Source organism: Lathyrus oleraceus, chromosome 2, assembly GCF_024323335.1.
Source record: "Lathyrus oleraceus cultivar Zhongwan6 chromosome 2, CAAS_Psat_ZW6_1.0, whole genome shotgun sequence".
In the NCBI taxonomy this organism is placed as follows: domain Eukaryota; kingdom Viridiplantae; phylum Streptophyta; class Magnoliopsida; order Fabales; family Fabaceae; genus Lathyrus; species Lathyrus oleraceus.
This window is the reverse complement of record NC_066580.1, coordinates 114759726-114779264: the sequence shown is the minus strand read 5'-3', so window position 1 is coordinate 114779264 and position 19539 is coordinate 114759726. Positions and strand designations below refer to the sequence as shown.

The following is a 19539-nucleotide window of genomic DNA, read 5'->3' as shown; positions in this document are numbered from 1 at the left end:
AATCGTCCATAAATACTTCCATGATACCATCTAGGTAGTCTGCAAAGATTGACATCATGCAACATTGGAAAGTAGTTGGGGCGTTACAGAGGCCGAATGGCATTCGTCTGTAGGCAAAAGTTCCATAAGGGCATGTAAAGGTAGTTTTTTTCTTGATCTTCAGGGTGGATAGGTATTTGGAAGAATTCTGAGTATCCATCTAGATAGCAGAAGTAAGAGTGTCTGGATAGACGCTCCAACATCTGGTCTATAAATGGTAAAGGGAAATGATTCTTTCTGGTTGCTTTATTTAATTTTCTGTAGTCTATGCACATCCGCCATCCTCCTTCCATCCGTTTTGCCACAAGTTCGCCTTTATCGTTTTGTACGACTGTGATACCTCCCTTTTTAGGTACTACATGCACAGGGCTCACCCACTTACTATCCGAGATCTGATAGATTATGCCTGCCTCAAGTAACTTAAGAACTTCTTTTTTAACAACATCACTCATTATAGGGTTTATTCTTCTCTGATGTTCTCTGGAGGGCTTTGAATCTTCTTCGAGCGAAATCCGATGCATGCATACCGATGGGCTTATACCTTTCAGGTCAGAGATATTATATCCTAAGGCTGAGGGATATCTTCGTAAAAAATCTAAAAGTTGGTTTGTTTCCTCTTGGCTCAAGGTAGCACTGACTATAACTGGATGGTTCATCTCTTCATCGAGGAACTCATATCTCAGGTTCTTAGGCAGTTCCTTAAGTTCTAAGGTTGGTTTCTTAGGGCATGGCATAGGATCCGGGGTAAGGGATAAACATTCGTAAAGGTTATCATCGATGTAGGGTTTCCTAAAGTCATCATCTTCCAGTATGAGAGTCGATGGCAACTTAATTATTTTTATGATTTCTTCTTGTTCTAATTCCCTAATGCATTCATCAATGATATCTATGGCATAACATGCGTCTCCCATCACAGGTGCCATAAGAAATTTCGAAAGTATAAATTCTATCTTCTCGTCACCTACCTCAAAGGTCAACTTTCCTCTCTTGACATCTATTATGGCTCCTGCAGTTGATAAGAACGGTCTACCTAGAAGGATTGGTATATCATTGTCCTCTTTGATGTCCATGACAACAAAATTAGTAGGGATAAATAACTGACCTATCCTAACAGGGACATCTTCTAGAATGCCTATCGGATATTTAACAGATCTATCGACTAACTGAAGTGACATCTTAGTAGGCTGTAATTCTCCTAAGTTTAACCTCTCACAAACTGCTAAAGGCATTAAGCTCACACTAGCTCCTAAGTCTAGAAAAGCTTTTTCGATGACATGACTTCCCAAAAGACAAGGAATGGAGAAATTTACAAGATCTTTATCCTTTTTGGCTAACTTATTCTCGGAAATAGAGTTGCATTCCAAGGGTTTCAAATCGTCGAGTCTACGTTTGTTGGTAAGGATGTCTTTGAGAAACTTTGCATAAGAAGGTATTTGGGTGATGGCTTCTGTGAAAGGGATTTCTACGTGAAGTTTTTCTATAACCTTAATAAATTTCTGATACTGGTTATTGATATGGGTTTGTTTGAGTCTTTGCGGATATGGTATCGGTGGTTTATATGGCGGGGGTGGTACATAGGTTTTATCTTTAGGTTCTTCTCCTTTTTCTTGACTTTCCTGGTTTTCAAATTCCACTGGTTCCTTTACTTTGTCTGTGGGTTCGGTATATTCCTTAGAAGTTTTGGGTTCGCTCAATCTTGGGTTTGGTGGCTCATCATAAGCGTTCCCACTTCGTAGGGTAATGGCATTGGCTTGTCCTCTCGGATTCTGTTGAGGTTGTCCAGGGAACTGTCCTCCAGGCCTGGTTTGGGGGGCTTGGTTTAAAGCTACCTGAGAGATCTGGGTTTCAAGCATCTTAGTATGAGTAACTATTTGGTCAACCTTGGTTCCTAACTGGGTAATCAGTTCGTTAACGTGAATGTTCTGGTTCATGAACTCTTTGTTTTGTTGGGTTTGAGCTGTGATAAAATTTTCCATAATTTTCTCAAGGCTCGGCTTTGGTGGCACAGGTTGCATAGGTTGATTTGATCTTGGGGCTTGGTAACCTGTTTGTCTCGGAGGCGCATTATTTTGGATTGGGTTATTGTTCTTATAGGAGAAGTTCGGGTGATTCCTCCATCCAGGGTTATAGGTATTCGAATACGGGTTCCCTTGGGTGTAGTTCACTTGCTCAGAGTGGGTTTCATTTAATAGACGGCATTCTGCAGATTGGTGTCCTTTGGTTCCACATACCTCACAATCCGACGAAACTGCAGCTGCAGTATTCGGGTTTATACACATATGCTCGACCTTAAGGGCTAATGCATCCATTTGAGCTTGCATCATGTTTATAGAGATTAATTCATGTACTCCTCCTTGGGCTTCCTTCTTCTCAACTGTCGCTCGTTCGACTCCCTATGATTGATGGTTTTGAGCCATATCTTCAATGAGGGCACTAGCTTCAGGATAAGGTTTGTTCATCAGCGCACCGCCTACGGCAGTGTCGATGGTCATCTTAGTGTTATAGTGAATTCCATTATAGAAGGTCTGAATGATTAACCAATTTTCTAAACCATGATTTGGGTATGCTCTTAATAGCTCCTTATATTTCTCCCAAGCTTCGAACAACGATTCTCCTTGGTTCTGGGTAAATCTAGTTATATGGTTTCGAAGAACGGCAGTCTTACTTGGAGGAAAGTATCTAGCAAGGAATACTTTTCTAAGGTTATCCCAAGTCGTAATGGAATTGGGTGGAAGGGAATCTAACCATGATAGGGCTTTATCTCTGAGGGAAAAAGGGAATAATCTTAAACGGATTGCCTCAGGAGAAGCTTCATTGGTTTTAAAAGTGTCTGCTAATTGGAGAAATATTTTTAAATGTTGGTTTGGGTTCATAGTAGCAAGACCTGTGAATTGTCTATGTTGCACTAGTTGCAACAGGGAGGGTTTAAGTTCGAAATTATTAGCTGGGATGGTTGGGTTTACTATACTAGAACTAGGTTCTTCGTTGGATGGTTGGGCGAAATCCTTAAGAGGTCTTTGGTTTTGATCTTCGGCCATAACTCTCCTAATTCTATAGAAAAATAAACGTGCGCGAGCATAACGTTCAGGTTCCGCCAGAGGGTATACTAAGCTTCCGGTGCTGCGAGTTCTTCGCATTCACCGGCGGGTAATAACCTAAGTCTAAACGATATAACAACAGGGTACGAAATTTGATGAAATTGGTCCCCGTCAACGGCGCCAAAAACTTGATGCGTACTTTTCGCAAGTATACGAACGCGTCAGAGTAATATAAAAGATTGTCGAATCCACAGAGACCAAGTGTCAATCTATCGTTATCTATTGTTATGGTGTTTATCTAAGGTAATCAAAATAGAGGGTTTTTTAGAGTGTGCAATGAAAAGTAAAGTATTAAATTAAGTTCAATTAATAAAGACAGGCTCGAATGTAATTCACATAATCAATTAAAAATCCAAGTACTTGCTAATAGAACTACTTATGGGCAAAGTTTTCTACTTTGAAAAGAACCAATTTAACAGGAACTATCGCTTTTGCGTATTCAGAACCGAGTTGTACTCCCTAATCAAACCCTCTTATTGTCACTTATAAAAAGGTGTGCATTCCGTTAGAGTAGTAAACCTATTTTTAAGAAATATAGTATCTTGACTAAGTTGAAAAGTATTTTAACCTGGATTTCTTAACCAAAAGAGGTTCTCACGAACCAGGCTCTAAACTTATAAACGCGTCCGAAAATAGTTTTAAAATCACTTTTCTTCTTAAGTTAAAAACTCCTAATGAACTAAACAAAGCGCTTTCGCTGTATTTGAAATAGTTAAAAATAACTAAGTTTAAAAAGACGTTGGATGGCTTTCGATCTTACCCAATGGAAATTAAGTGCAGGAAAACTTAAGTCGAAAGTCAAAATAGCCCTTAAGTGTTTCTACAAACAATTGTACGGATTATCAGTTCAATTACGGTCCTTACATTCTAACCTTTATAGATTTAGTTAGACATGGTAAAGTAAAGGTGCATTTTAATTTAAATAAAAGTAGTGCGAGTGCGGAAAGTAAATAAAAGTAGTGCGAGTGCGGAAAGTAAATAAAAATAGTGCGAGTGCGGAAAATAAATAAAAGTAGTGTGAGTACGAGAAATAAATAAAGTAAAGCGAGTGCGAGAAATAAATAAAGTAAAGCGAGTGCGAGAAAATAAATAAAGTAAAGCTAGTGCAAGAAATAAATAAAGTAAAGCGAGTGCGAGAAATAAATAAAGTAAAGACAGTGCGGGAAAATAAAATAGATAAAGGCAAAGCAATAAAAACCTGCTCCAATCGGAGGGTTGAATAAAATGCGAAGAGGAAATGAAAATGGCGGCAGGATTAACTTCCTTCCAAAGTGCTCCAAACTCGATTACAGACTCGATCACATACTTGATTACACAATTGTGGTAACACCCCAATGCGAAGCGATTACCACTTTTAAAATACTGAATATATGCCTAAGTGAAACTAAGTTTGCTCTAAGTTTGGATCTGCTCTAAGTTTGGATCTGCTCTAAGTTTGGATGATTAAACGAATGAATTCGAGTCTCTATTTATAGGCAAGTAAAATAATGGAAAAGATAAGGATGCCCTTCAGTTTGAAAGTGGGAGGGAAAAGTTTCCTTCTTGTGGCGCCCGCCACAACCCCATGGCGCCCGCCATAGGAGCAAAGTGTGGCGCCCAAGTGGAGGTAGTGGGGAACGTGGCAGTTGAGGGAAGTTGAGTTGTGACACGTCATGGTTGGACCCATGGCGCCAGCCACAGTGGGAGCCACAAGTGCAAAATGCTGAATTTTAGTCTTTTTAGCTCATTTTCACTCCTTTTCTCGATTGGGGCTCTGATTAGACTGAAAACCTGCAAACAAAGAGAAACATAGTAATAACATAACAAAATAACAATAAAACAACTAAAATGCATGCGAAATCGGAGTCGAAAATAGGGTGAATTTCAGTGTCATCAAATTCTCCCACACCTAAACCCTTGCTTGTCCTCAAGCAAAACACTAAAAAGTTCATAGAAGAAAAACTGGTGTAAACGAGTGCTTCGGGTTAAAAAGGTTTCTAAGTTCAAGTCGGGATGCAGTGATAGGTACTAACTGAATGAACTAAGTGTCATGAAATTACTCATATTAATTTTTTGGACTTTCCATGAGTGAGTTTCGAAGATCTTTATGTTTATGTTCATTTTTGCATTTCACATTATAACTTGGTGTGCAAGCTTGTGCAGTCCCTTTTGCACGTCCAATTCACTTCCATTTGATCTCAGCATGGATTTCCATTCATTCTTGGGCCTTACATGCGCCTGTACAGGCCCATGCAAGGAGGATTCAAACTTCATGCACACGAGGGAAGCATTGCCTTGCATCACATTTCAGCTATAAATAAGAGTGCATTCTCATTCAAATGGTAACCAAGTGGAGATCTGAGTTGCTGCTGAATTGAAATCCAAACCCTCACTAAAGGAATTTTCAGTTTTCATTTTCTTTTTCAAGCTTGAATTTCAACATCATTAGTTGATCTTCAAAGCTCAATTCCTTAACCTAGCATCACCATCACACTTCAATATCAAAAGTAGATCAAGAGCTTGGAGAATTTGTGTTGTTTGAAGCTGCATTTCAGAGGTAGAATCTCAAACTTTTTTGATTCAGATCTTGCAATATAATGTGAATTCCTTTGGTTTGTGCTGTTTTCTGAAGTCCTCATGCATGAGGCAGACCAGTGGTGGTCTTAATTTTGCAAATCGTGCCATTTCAGTTCATGTACCATGATATTCAAGCTCATATTTCTCTCTAAATAGGAATTGTGAGGATGATCCATGGTTACAAGAGTGATGTACATCACCTCAGCTTCATTTTGATGCCTTCATTTTTCATTTTCATTGACATTTGATTTCCTGCGCGTAGTGGCCGGATATGGTTAGATCGCCGAAGAAGATGGTGGTTGCCACCACCATCCCCACGTGGTAGCCTCAGAGCCCTTGGATCACGCTGAAACGTTTTAATCGTGGCCTTTCATTATGTTGACTCATTTAAATACAATGTATTGCACGCTTGACTCAAGTGTTTCGTGTATCCGCGTCTTAGAACCACATGATCATTGCCACGTCAATTAATGAAACCATCTGAGGGCGCTGCTTTTTTCTATTTTTCTTATTTTTGTTTTAATTTCAGTTAATTCCTTTTATTTTCTAAAATTCATAAATATTTTATTTGAAGTCACAAAAATATGAGACCAATGCCAAAAAAATTCTTGAAAAATCAAGTTTCATATTTTGATTTTTAATTATTTTTGTGACTTTATTTAATATTTTTTGTGAATTATTTGGTTTTTATTAGTTTTAATTCATTTTAAAATACTTTTTGATATTTGAAAAATCCAAAAAAAAATTCGTAACACATATGAATCATGATAAGTCAATGAAAAATAGTCTCATCAATTTCTTAATTGATTTGAGATTTATATGAGATTTTAATTCATATGGTGTTATTTTTCATTTTTTTAATTGTTTTTAAATAGTTTCTGATTTCAAAAATTATTGAGAAAATTTGTCAAAGCTTGTTTGACCATGTTAGACCTATGGGAATTTAATTGGACTTGTTGAAGTTAATTTGAATTAAATTTGAGGTTTGACCATATTTTGTTTATTTTATTTTGCATTTTATTTTAATTCAAAAAATACCAAAAGAAAATGTGGTTAACTTGTGGACTTGTAACCTTCATTTCTCTTCTGTTTGACATTGGTTGATAATGACTTTGTTCACATTTGATCAATTGAATTGGATACTTTATTTCTCTTTCCATCCATTTCATCTTCATCCCATTTCTTTTTATTTTTGGGCCATGAGTTAATGTCTTATGGTTAGTCTTTACAAATGAGGGGTTTAACCTTCTTTGATCTAAACCAAACTCAACTTGATCCAAGATCAAGTGAGTTATTTTGTGCCCAAGATAGGTTGCTTCTTAATCAAGCAAAAAACCTAAAGTCCATACAAGGCATTTCTCTTTTCTTTTGGCATGGCAAGTTTTAGGAGCTTGACTTACTAGTCATGATCTCTAACTTGTGTTTATTTGCCTATAGTTTTATTGACCGGCCTCATATAGGTGTGACTACTACATTAGTCCACTTACGATTGCTTAACATAGCGCTACATTGTCTTATGACAAACTAACATAACTTCACTAATTACTAACTTTAATTTGAGCATTTAATTTCTTGCAATTTACTTTAATGCAATTTACTTTCTTGCTCATTTATTCATATTGCTTTTTATTTTGCTCACATGAGCACATATTTTATGTTTATGTCATTTTCCTTTTGCTCATTTGAGCTCATTATTGTATATAAATATATTGTTGTCTTGTGTTGGTTTTGCTTTTATTTAGTGTGAACCTAATGCAAAAAGGAGAAAGGACTTAGAATTAGGATTTACCTATGCTTAAAGGAGTTCAAGAGCAACTAGGCCTCATGCCTTTAGAATGCTAAATATGTTGTAGAGCAACTAGGCCTCATGCCTTTAGAATGCTAAATTTCAAAGTTGACTTCAAAGGACTTCCTTTCCAAAATCTATTCTTTGTCCATTCCTTTTATTGTGTTGTGAACTTTTTGATGTTTGCTCTTGTGTGATAGGGATTCCATCTTGAGATAGTAAAGAGTACCATTGTCATGAGTAGCCAAGTTAAGAGAGACAAGCCAAATGGAGATCCTAGGAGCTTGAATCTAAATTGTTTGATTGCTTGATTGTTTGCTAAGTCCAAAGGAAATGAGCATCTTGAATCATCTCTATGATCTCAAGAAAAGGAACTCCAAGGGTTTTATCTTTTCTCTCTTATCTTTGTATGCTTTAGGACTAGCCCTTCTCTTCTTCTCCTCACTCTAACCTAAGCCAAACTCTTTTCTTTCAAATTTTGACATTGCTTTCAAACTAGAAACCTAGGCATTATGCCTTTGACTTTTCAAATTCTTTTATCAATACTCATTGTGAATAAATCTTAATCCAACTTTGACTTCACTTTGTAAATAAATCTAACTTGTAAATATAACTCACTTCAAATTGTTTTTGTGGTTCCAATGGCCACCCTTGTTAAAACCTTTTCATAAACATTAGTCATAGGTTTGAGTTATCATAGTGGTTGATGTAAATCTCACCTCATCCTTAGTGATTGGATTATAAGTCTTCCATACTTATTATAGGGTTAATCCCTCACTAGTATGTTGAAGCCCTCCTCACATGGTGGATTGTATGTTTAGGTTGAGTTTTCTCCCTTTGATAACAAAAGACCTTAAGACTTTTGATCAAATCAATTCACCAATCTTTGAGACTTTTACCCCGAACTACGAGGTTTTGATCCTACCTTTGTGATGGTACGTAGGCAATGGGTTCATCCATTCAAACAACAAAATTGTAAATATAATCTATTCTTTTCTCATCCCCCCAATATTTTGCACAAATCTTTTCACAAATATCAACCTACAACACACATTTGCAAAAAGAGGTTCCCTTAGAGTTCTAAGGATGTTTTGGGTGCGTAAAACCTTCCCATTTCATAACCAACCCCCTTACCTAGATCTCTGACATTTTTATTAGTTTTTGATTTGATAAAACTTCTTACTTGGCTTTTGTTCACTTTTTAGTCTTTCCTTTGGACAAATAAAAATGCGGTGGCGACTCGAATTGTATGTTGACTTTTGGTTTAGTCAATAAACCTAAAGGTAACGAAAACCCCGCTACAAATTCACCACAACAATCAATAATCTCCAAACTACTCAATGAAGAATCATACCAAGCTATATCATCATTAGTGAGAGACATAAGTCTCTGACACCATCGTAGACATTGTTTGTTCTCCACAAAAGTAGGTGTCTGAGGCAAGTGCAAAATAAACCACTTGTACATGAGAGGAATGCAACAGAAAATAGTTCCACCACCCTTAGAATTCCTTAAATGCAAATAGAAGTACATATCACTTAACAGAGTAGGCACATGATTCCTAATCAAGAAAATTCTAATGGCGTTAACATCAACAAAATCGTCAATGTTAGGGAACAAAGCTAAACCATAAATGAGTAGCACAAAGATAGCTTCAAAAGAATCCACACTACCGGCTTGAGCAAATGTAGTAGCTTCCTTGATGAGGAACTCAGAATTCAACCAAAATAATCCTCCTTTCTTCACCCGATGATCCTCTATCTCAGACTTCTTCAAATGAAGAGCTTCAGCGATGATATAAGATCTGGGAATCTCTTCCAATCCACTAAATGGCACTTTGTTAGAAACAGGTATTCCCAAGAGATGGGCATACTCCTCCAATGTAGGCACAAGCTGATAATCCAGAAAAGTGAAGCAATGGTAGAGAGGGTCATAAAACTGAACCAACACACTCAAGAGTCCTTCAACTACATCAGCAGACAAAATAGCTAGAAGCTTCCCATGGCGTCATTTGAAGTCCAAGGGATCTAATACAAAAGATGTTAGCTTCCTTAACTCTTTCAAGCCGGGACATCTGAAATTCTACTTCTTAGTGTTCCTTCGTCCACAATCCATGGTCTAAAATTATTTGCAAATAATACCTGAGTTCCTTGAAATTTTCGTGTGATAAATGTCATGATGAGCATGAATGCATGAATGCAACAATCACATATAAGGGGTCACACACAAGGCAAACAAGCAAAGGTCAAGTGATGAATCAAGCCATTGTCAAGATCAATCATCCATTTTGGTGGATTATGGTTTACACCTTATAAACACCCAAGTTCCATTGATATTGACAAGACTTTATTGGATCAACCAAGAATCAAGGGTTTGTTGTGAGTCACGAGCATGGAGTCTGGGTAAGAACCGTCCCAAAGGAGTGAACTAAGGATAAAACCTATAGATCATGTTCTAAAAAGTTCACAGAGTCTTAATTCCATCTATCGGATATTACAGGTTAGGATGACTGACTCATCAACCCATAATATTCTCAAGAGAAACTCGTCTGAGTGTAGTATCGCGTAACAACTATTATCAAGTCTACACTTGAATAGTCTCCGCACTACATCCTAAATAGGCCAAGAGGGGTTAAATGTTCTACGGTCCTCAGCTTCTCGGACCCCAAATCAGAGATAGTAATGTCTAACCACAAATAACTTATGTGACATTCCCAACTCCAAAAGGGTCTCCACTGAGTAGATGGGTCTCAATCCTAAGCATAAATTAAAAAGTTGAGAGTTGAAAAGATCTGACCAATAGGCTGCAATCTAATAGACAAGAATGTCATATAGAAACCCAAATTTCCCTTGGACTTTTGAATCAAGCAACAAACAATATACAAATAGCAAGTTGAAGAGCAAGGCATCAACTAAAGATAGCCACATCCAAGCTTAGCAACTCCATGATCTTCTTCAAAATTTCCCATGTGTCAGATGAATTCAAAGATGGCATAAGTCACATGTTTAAAATAACAGCTTCACAATGATCATGTTGCATATGAACTCAAATGGATCTTCAAAGTTGTATCAGATGAAAGTTCACTTCATAAGTACTTGCATAGGGAGTCTTGCCTAGATTCTAAGTCCAATAGTCTCAGATCAAACCAACAGTCCACACAGATATTTTTTGGGTTTTTGTTCTTATTATGTACATTAAAGTTAAAAAGACCACACAAACAAACAAATATATACAATCACAAAATATTACAAAATATGGTCCAAATGGACAAAGTGAAAATGACATTAAAATAAATAACTTGAATGGTATAAATAATGGCAAATGAATAAGGCTTAAAAATTAAAGTGCATTAAAAGTAAATGACTTGAAATTAAATGTTAGTTGTTAGTGAATTAAAAGTTAGTATTGCTTTTCTTTTGTTTAAGTCATTCTTTGGAAAACACTCAACCCACTTATCACAAGCATGGATCCTTGAACCAAGACATCTTCCAAAGGAAGGAAAAAAAGTCAAGTTTCCACACAATACCATGAAAGAGGGGAGACTTACAATCTCAATAACTAGAATGTTATGCCTTTTTTGTGTCAAAATTTAGCGTTATGTTAAGCAATCGTAATTGGACTTATGTAGAAGTTACAACTATTTGAGGCTGGGCAATAGAATTTTGATGTTAATGCATGTTAGAGACATAGTATAATGGACTATGCTCATGAAACATACCACACACAAAAAGAATATGCAAAGTGGTGGACCTAATCTCATCCATACTCATGTTGATTTTGCAATCAACTAGCATTAGGATATTTGAGATATCATTGGTCCATGACATGAATGAATAAAGAAGGGGGAATAAGATGAAGAGGGGGGGGGGGGGGGGGGGAATGGATCAACCACAAATTGGTCAAATGAGAATTTTTATCAAATTAAGATCATTCATTTACTTTGGGAGATGGAAAGTCAAATCAACCTTAACCAAGGCCCAACAACACAAGTCAAACTCACAAAGTCAAATAAAATGGCTCTACACAATTAATTTGGCATTTAAACAATTAAAAATAATAAAAATATGCATTAAATTAAAGTATGGTTGGTCAATTTCCTAAAACCTCATCAAAACACCAAAGAAATAGCCATGAGATTTATCATAGGTCAAACAAGGTCAAAGGACCTTGGAGAAAAAATTTCAGAATTTTTGGAAACTTAAAAGTATTTTTAAACAATTAAAAATATTAACAAAATCAATTAAATCATGAAAAATATTAATAATAATCCAAAAAATAATTTTAATTCAGAAAATGAAAGAAGATTTTATTTAAAAATATTTAGTGAAACTCTAATACTTTTTGGATCAATATTAAATTTAATATGAATTAATGAAAATAAAAGAAATAAAATGAAAATCAATTAAATCATAAAAACGTGGACCACTTGATCTCCCTCATTAATTGAGGTGGCAGATCAAGTGGATGAAAATGCGCGTTCCATGGTGTACATTAGTCAGCACGCCATACAGTTGGTATTCACAAAGAGCGTTCAGGATTAAAACAATTTGAAATGATCAAATGGCTCAAAACGTGTCCAGCACATCGCCAGAGCTATAGCGGTGTATTCGTTACCATTGGAGATATTGACTAAATCCAAGGTAAATCATACAAAGTCGAGTCGCCACCGCACTTCTATTTATCCAAAGGAATGGTTAGAAAGTGAACAAAAACCTATAAACTTTTACAAACAAAACTAGTAAAAGAAGGTCAGAGATCTGGGTAAGGGGGTTGGTTATGCAAAGGGAAGGTGTTAGGCACCCAATGCATCCTAGGTACTCCTAGGGAGCCCTTTTCACGCTTGTTGCGAAGGTTATTGTTTATGAAATTATTTTGTGCAAACATGATTGAAGAGATGAGAAAAGAATATACAAGTTTATTTACATTTTTGTGTTTGGATGGATGAACCCATTGCCTACGTACCCTCTCATGAAAGATAAGGATCAAAACCACGTAGTTCGGGTAAAAGATTTCGAAACAAATGAATGGATTGATTGGTCCAAAAGCCTTAAGGTCTTTTGTTATCAAAGGGAGAAAACTCGACCTGAAAAACCGCAAGTCCACCATGTGAGAATAGCTTCGACATGCTAGTGAGGGGTTAACCCTATAATAAGCATGGAAGTCTTACAATTCAATCACTAAGGACAAAGGTGAGTATTATATCTACCACAAGGATAACTCAAACCTAATAGCAAAAGGTTATGAAAATTTTGATTAAGGAGTGATCATTGAAACCACAAAAGAGACACATTTGAATGGGTTGCATTAACCAATTAGAAGTATGTACAAAATGGTCAAAGTTGACTTAAAGATTCAATTCAAAATGAGTATTGTGAAAAGAAAGTTTGAAAATCAAAAGCCTAAAGCTTAGGTTTCTAATGTTGAAAACAAGTCAAATGTTTGCACAAATAGTTTTTCTTTTGGGTTAAGATGGAGAGAAGATCAAGGTTAAGCATGCAAGAGGTGAGGGTTAAGGAAAGAAAACCACAAATAGGAGTTCCTTTCTCGAGATCATAGAGGTGATCCAAGTAAGTTCCTTTGGAAGGAGCAACAAGGCAAAAGCAAAAGTCTCATAAGAGAACCACAAATGAAAAGGAAACAAGCTGCCAATAAATGGACTTACACCCAACTCCTGAAAAGCAAAATGGAAACAGAATGCCAATAGATGGACTTAGATACGACTCCAAACAACAAAACGGAAACAGAATGCCAATATATGGACTTAGATCCGACTCCAAAAACAACACAAAGGAAACAAAATGCCAATATATGGACTTAGATCCGACTCCAAGCATAGCAAACAAATGTCAAAAGCAAACATGCAAAAGCAAACAATGCAATCATCACACACTATATACAAACAAGAGGCTCAATCAAATAGGTGGGCTTTAGTCAAGAGGGGTCATATCAACCTCGACAAACAAGCCAAACTGTAATGGTAAGATGTGAGCTCTTAACCACTAACATTGAGAGTTAGGGTGAAGCTGATCAAAATATGGAAATGAGGATGAGACCTCATGCTCTTAACCCTGGCCTGGGTGAGCTTAATGATAAAGAAAGTGTGGGGATCCAGAAAGAGGGACCCTATTCCACTTGACTGACTCTATACAAAGATCTTGGGTGTTTATTCAAAAGCATCAGCACGTAGTACGAGCATAATGAAAGACTAACTGAATAACAGGGGATTGATTTCTAATCCCTTCTATCTGTCAATTGCCTCTTCACTTAGGAGGACTTATCAAGTAACATGCCTCACTTAGAGGTCTTTGGCACAAATGTAAACAATCACAAACAGAGCCTCATAAGGAGGACTTCAGCCAAAATGCCTGCCAAAAAGGTGACAGGACTTCCAGACTACATGGAGTAAGAGGGCTAAACTACCTTAGTGGTGTATCAACCATAATCCAAAGCTTAAGCAAAAGCAAAGCTAGCAACTAATGTACCTGTACAAAAGCTTAAACGGTTAATATCTCAATCAGAAAACCAACAGACAAACAGTCCAACTGTTACACAATTCAATGAGCAATGGTCAAGAAATCAAATGAAGCGATGAGCTCAAGCCTATCACTTAGAATCCTACAAAACATCAAAGTGTTGGAATTCAAATCATTTGTATCTCACAAAGTAAGACCAAACCAAACATCAATGCTAAATGTCCAAACCTGAAACACAAAGCACAATTAGTTTATGTACAAAACACTAGTACAAAGACTAGGTTCAAAACCAAATCAAATGATGAAAACAGAAGTCAATCTTTTGCACAAAAGAAAGTTCAATCAATCAAGAAAAGGTCCTCAAAAGGACCAACATCAATTCATAAGGAAAATGCTTCAAACAATTCATGTCATGCAAAGGCAAACAAAATGCACAAAGTTGGACATCCAAATCAAAACAGAAACACAAGCAATGACATTGAATTTTTTTATGCAAGCTTATCATGTTATGAAAGATCATCATGCAAAAAATCAGATCCAGAAGAGCTCAAATGGTATATGAATGAAAATGCACAAATTGAATACCAAAAATGTGACACAAATTGTCACAACATATCTTCATGTGTCCAAGACAGTGATAGCATATGATAAAAATCCCAAACCAAATCTCAAAAATCATATCACATGTGAGGATCAAGCATGCAAAATTTCAGATCAATTGGATCAAAGATGAGCATTTCACAAAGCATTGAATGTAACATCTTAATTTGGCAACAAGGTTCAATCAAAAAATTCACAATTAAAAATCCAGCAACAAACAAATCATGAAATAAATCCTATAAAAAACTAGAGATCAAAACAAGATTGTGGAAAAAAAATTGGGATCAATTTGGACATTTTTGCTATTTTTTATGATTTTTTGAAGTTGAAGAAATAAAATGAAATAATGAAATGAAATATAGAGGGAAAATGAAGTTTGAATGAAATGCAGAAGATGCATGCAGCCAGGTTCGAACACACGCCAGGCAGGAAAATGAGAATATAAACTAAATTCTGAAAACACACAGGCCATGTATCGAACACGCGCGCTGAAGGATTAGGGGGCGCTTATGAAACGCCGCGTTTCATTTAATATGTGGCAAGCCACGCAAGCAAGTCAAAGCACACAAGGCGAGTCAAACGCACCATAGCCAATGGAACCAACACGCGAGCGCACAGTCAGCAGACACATGGCGCAAACCCTAGCAACATAACCAGACGGCCGGAACAGTGTTTCCGGTCGTCTTCTCCGGCCGTCTTCGGCGGAGATATGTACAAAATTTTCCAGAATTTGATGAATTATATACCAATCGAAAGAGTTTTCAACGCACAATCCAGATCTATAATCAAAATCATCTGATTCTTCCTAACACGCACGGATCGAGCAAGAACATATTTGGTGTCAAAACTGAAAGTTCATCTAGCATACTCGTTTCTCAACCAAATTCAAAAATAATTATATCAGTGTGCTCAGTGCAACAGGATCTACACAACCATGGCAAGAAATTGGCAAAATAAGAGGATCGAATTTCACCTACCTCAAAATTGCAGTGATAAAAAATCGTGCTCTCCAGCTTCCAGAACTCCCAGATCTTCTCCTCTATGCTTGACTAGAAGCTTTGTGCAAGAAACAGCAGCTGAAACCACTCGAATCCAGCTCAAATTCAGAAATCCATCTTCATGTTCATGCACTTGATCTGCTCAAAATTGGACTGAATTCTTCAAACCAAGGGTGGTTTCTTACTCAATGATGCACGATAAGCAAGAATATGCAGAGAAAATTGGTGTTTGTGTGAAGAATTTTTGATTTCGAAGAGAGAGAATTTTTGGAGGGAATGGAAAATTTCAGATCTGAAATGCTTCCCCTCTCAAATGCAGTTATGATTTAGCTTATATATGATCCCTTAATCACACTCAAATCACAATTAAGCCTTGGTTAATCTTGATTAAGGAAATATGAGGTGTAGTGAAAAAATGGCAAGTGTACTTAGCATGTGGTCATGTATACGTGAACAATGCCATGTTATGCTTCAAGTTCACTTAAAACCAACCAATAAACATGATGGAAGTGGTCTTTTGCTTGTATGATCAACCAAATTTGAATTATCAAATTTCCCTCCAAAATGCACATGTATGGACAAGTGATCATATGAGCTTCTTTCATGCAAGGTAATGATTGATTTGGAATCTCTTGGTCATTACAAGCATTTTGCAAAAAGAGTGGACAAATTTGGAGTTTTGAATCAAAAGTTATGCCATGTTGAACTTCCATGCATGCTTTGTGATCATTTGGCCATAACTTCTCAACCAATCATCAGATGGACATGATATAGGACTTTTTGAAAATAGGAGAGAAAGATCTTCAACTTTCATGTTCACCAAAAATTCATTTGAAGCTTATTTGATGTTGATAAGTCAAGTTGAATGTGGACCAGAAACTTGCCATTTTTGGAAACTTGAAATTACAGGTCACTTTCCATTTTTGGAAACTTTTGCCATGACTTCAAAATCTTCAAGATAGATGTTTGACATGATGAATAGGCCTTGTTTGAACATGAATGGGATGTTTCAAATCATTTCCCTCACCTCAAAGCCTTCAGTTGACTGCACAATTGATTATTTGGTCCTCAGATGACCTTGACATGCTTTGATGAACTTGAGCTTTTACCACTTGGGGATATTGCTTCAAAATGAACCTTAGCTCATGTAAGCTCAAGATGATATCATGTGATCCTTATCTAAAGTAAATACCATCATCTCTTTCCCAAAGGATGCTCTTGAATTGCTTGACCTGATGATTGCTTAAACTGCAAAACAAAGGTTAGATGACATATTTTTGGTGCTTTTGGTTAGTGATTAAAACAAGAAAAACAATGATATAAAATGCAAGCATGCCTGGTGATCTCAAACCACTCTCAAGGAGATTTCCCACCCAAAGGTAAGGAAGCCAAGATGCTTAAAGATCCTTGAGGCTAATGCAATGCAATGCTTTGATGCCATGAGGGATCTTAGGGACAAAATTGGGGTGTTACAGATACCCCTATTTAAGATCATTCTAGCCGGAGAAGTGAAGGTTAAAATCTTCGTCTCTACGAGATAGAATGGGCTTAAATAATAACAAAGAGACAAATTTTGGTCCCTAAGAGACCTCATGATGCAGATGTATGCATGCAAAACAAACAAACTATGTGGGAATATACGTCCACAAAGAAGAAAAGACATCCGGAGAACAGACAATCCATTGGAGTAATATACTCACTAGGAATAGAGACTCTACCGAGGACTCTCATGGGGATAAGAGGAAAGAAAAATCGTGAACAAATCACAACCCAAAGCTGAGACTTTACTGGGGAACAAAAGAGAAAAAATGCGTGAGCAGGTCACGACTTGAAACTGGGAAAAGAATTCCAAAGGGAAGAAATCCAATGGAAAGACTCAAGCTGAGGAAAACTTCGGATAAAAATCCGGACTCGGGCTGGGGAAAGATTGAACAAAAACTCCCTGCCGGGGAAAATGCATGTATTGGGAAAACGCCAACACAGCAACAACTATCCACAAAGGATACTTCAGATAAAAATCCGGACAAAGACAATCCATTCGGGGAACTCCACTGGGATGTCTGGAAAAAAAAACATGAGACTTTCACCGGTCACTCGGGGAACTCCAAGATGAGGTGTTACCGGTTACTGGGTAACAAGCTCGGGAAGAATGAATATCTAAGACCTGTATAAGGGTGAGAGATATCAATCAACCAAAACATCTGAGGAAGACCTAAAAAGGTATATTTCGACTCAGGAAAATTTGACTCCACAGGGGACCAAGGTCATAATAGGGAGCAGAAAGGAAGGAGCACTAGGGATACCGGTTACTGGGTATATAATAGGTGACCGGCCGAGGCGTGAATTGGTGTGTGTTCCAAAACACTCATCATCCTGGAAGAGAGCAAAAGCAAACTTGTTAAAGAATGGACATTCGATTCCGCAAGGAATACGAATCTTACTCAACTGAAGAAAGACAAAACTTCGACTGAAGAGTGCATGAGATATATTATTTATTACCGTCATAACGTAGATAATATACTCGCATGGAAGATTATCCACAACCGGGTTGTAAGTTGTTAAAGGATAAATCAACCGAAATCGTGAATTGGTGTGTGTTCCAAAACACTCATCATCCTGGAAGAAAGCTGAAAAAGCAAACTTGTTAAAGGATGGACATTCGACTCCACAAAGGAATACGAATCTTACTCGACTGAGGAAGAACAAAAGACTTCAACTGAAGATTGCATGAGATATATTATCTATTGTCGTCATAACGTAGATAATATACTCGCATGGAAGATTATCCACAATCGGGTTGTAAGTTGTTAAAGGATAAATCAACCGAAATCGTGAATTGGTGTGTGTTCCAAAACACTCATCATCCTGGAAGAGAGCTGAAAAAGCAAACTTGTTAAAGAATGGACATTCGACTCCACAAAGTAATACGAATCTTACTCGACTGAGGAAGAACAAAAGACTTCAACTGAAGAGTGCATGAGATATATTATCTATTGCCGTCATAACGTAGATAATATACTCGCATGGAAGATTATCCATAACCGGGTTGTAAGTTGTTAAAGGATAAATCGACCGAAATCGTGAATTGGTGTGTGTGCCAAAACACTCATCATCCTGAAGAGAGCTAGAAAAGCAGACTTGTTTATAGGATGGATATTCGATTCCACAAGGAATACGAATCTTACTCGACTGGGGAAAGACCAAAAGGCTTCGACCAAAGAGTGCATGAGATATATTATCCATTACCGTCAGAACGTGGATAGTATACTCGCATGGAAGGAACACCAGGGATACCGGTTATTGGGCATATAATAGGTGACCAACCAAAGGGAGAAACAATCATTATCAACAAAGGATAAATGAGAGTTGACTCGCTGAGGATAAATTGCGTAAACAACAATTATCCAAACAAAAATGGGGGAAATATCGACACCGAATATTGGATGAAGATAACTGCAAATAGGGGATTACATCTACCGACTACTGGGTAGAAAACCACGGAAAAGGATATTCGATTCCAACACAGGAAATACGAATCTTACTCAACTGGGGAAAGACCAAAAGGCTTCGACAAAAGAGTGCATGAGATATATTATCTATTACCGTCAGAACGTAGATAATATACTCGCATGGAAGATTATCCACAACCGGTTACTGGGTTAATAAAGGATAAATCGACCGCAGGAGAAAGGCATCGGGATACCAAACTAGGTATATAATGATGACCAATCAAGGAGAACCAATCGTTACCAATAATAACAGGGTAGACGAAAGATGACTCACTGGGGATGAATTGCATAACAAGGTAATTATCCAAAAGAATGGGAGCAACAAACACCACCGGCAAACGGTAAATGAAAGAGGACCCGCTGGGGATAAAATTGCTTACTCAGAGCAATTATCTGATGGAAGAGGGAATATCAAGACCGAATATTGGATAATGATAACCGTCAAAGAGGGGATTACATCTACCGGATACTGGGTAGAAA

General features: G+C 37.1%; 1 non-coding gene across 1 annotated transcript; it reads left to right on the top strand.

Annotated features, from left to right (window-relative positions):
- Positions 1-2586: 2586 nt before the first annotated feature.
- On the top strand, positions 2587-2693 carry LOC127124567 (small nucleolar RNA R71). Its single transcript, XR_007804043.1, has one exon. It is a non-coding gene; the product is annotated as a small nucleolar RNA R71 (small nucleolar RNA).
- Positions 2694-19539: the final 16846 nt, after the last annotated feature.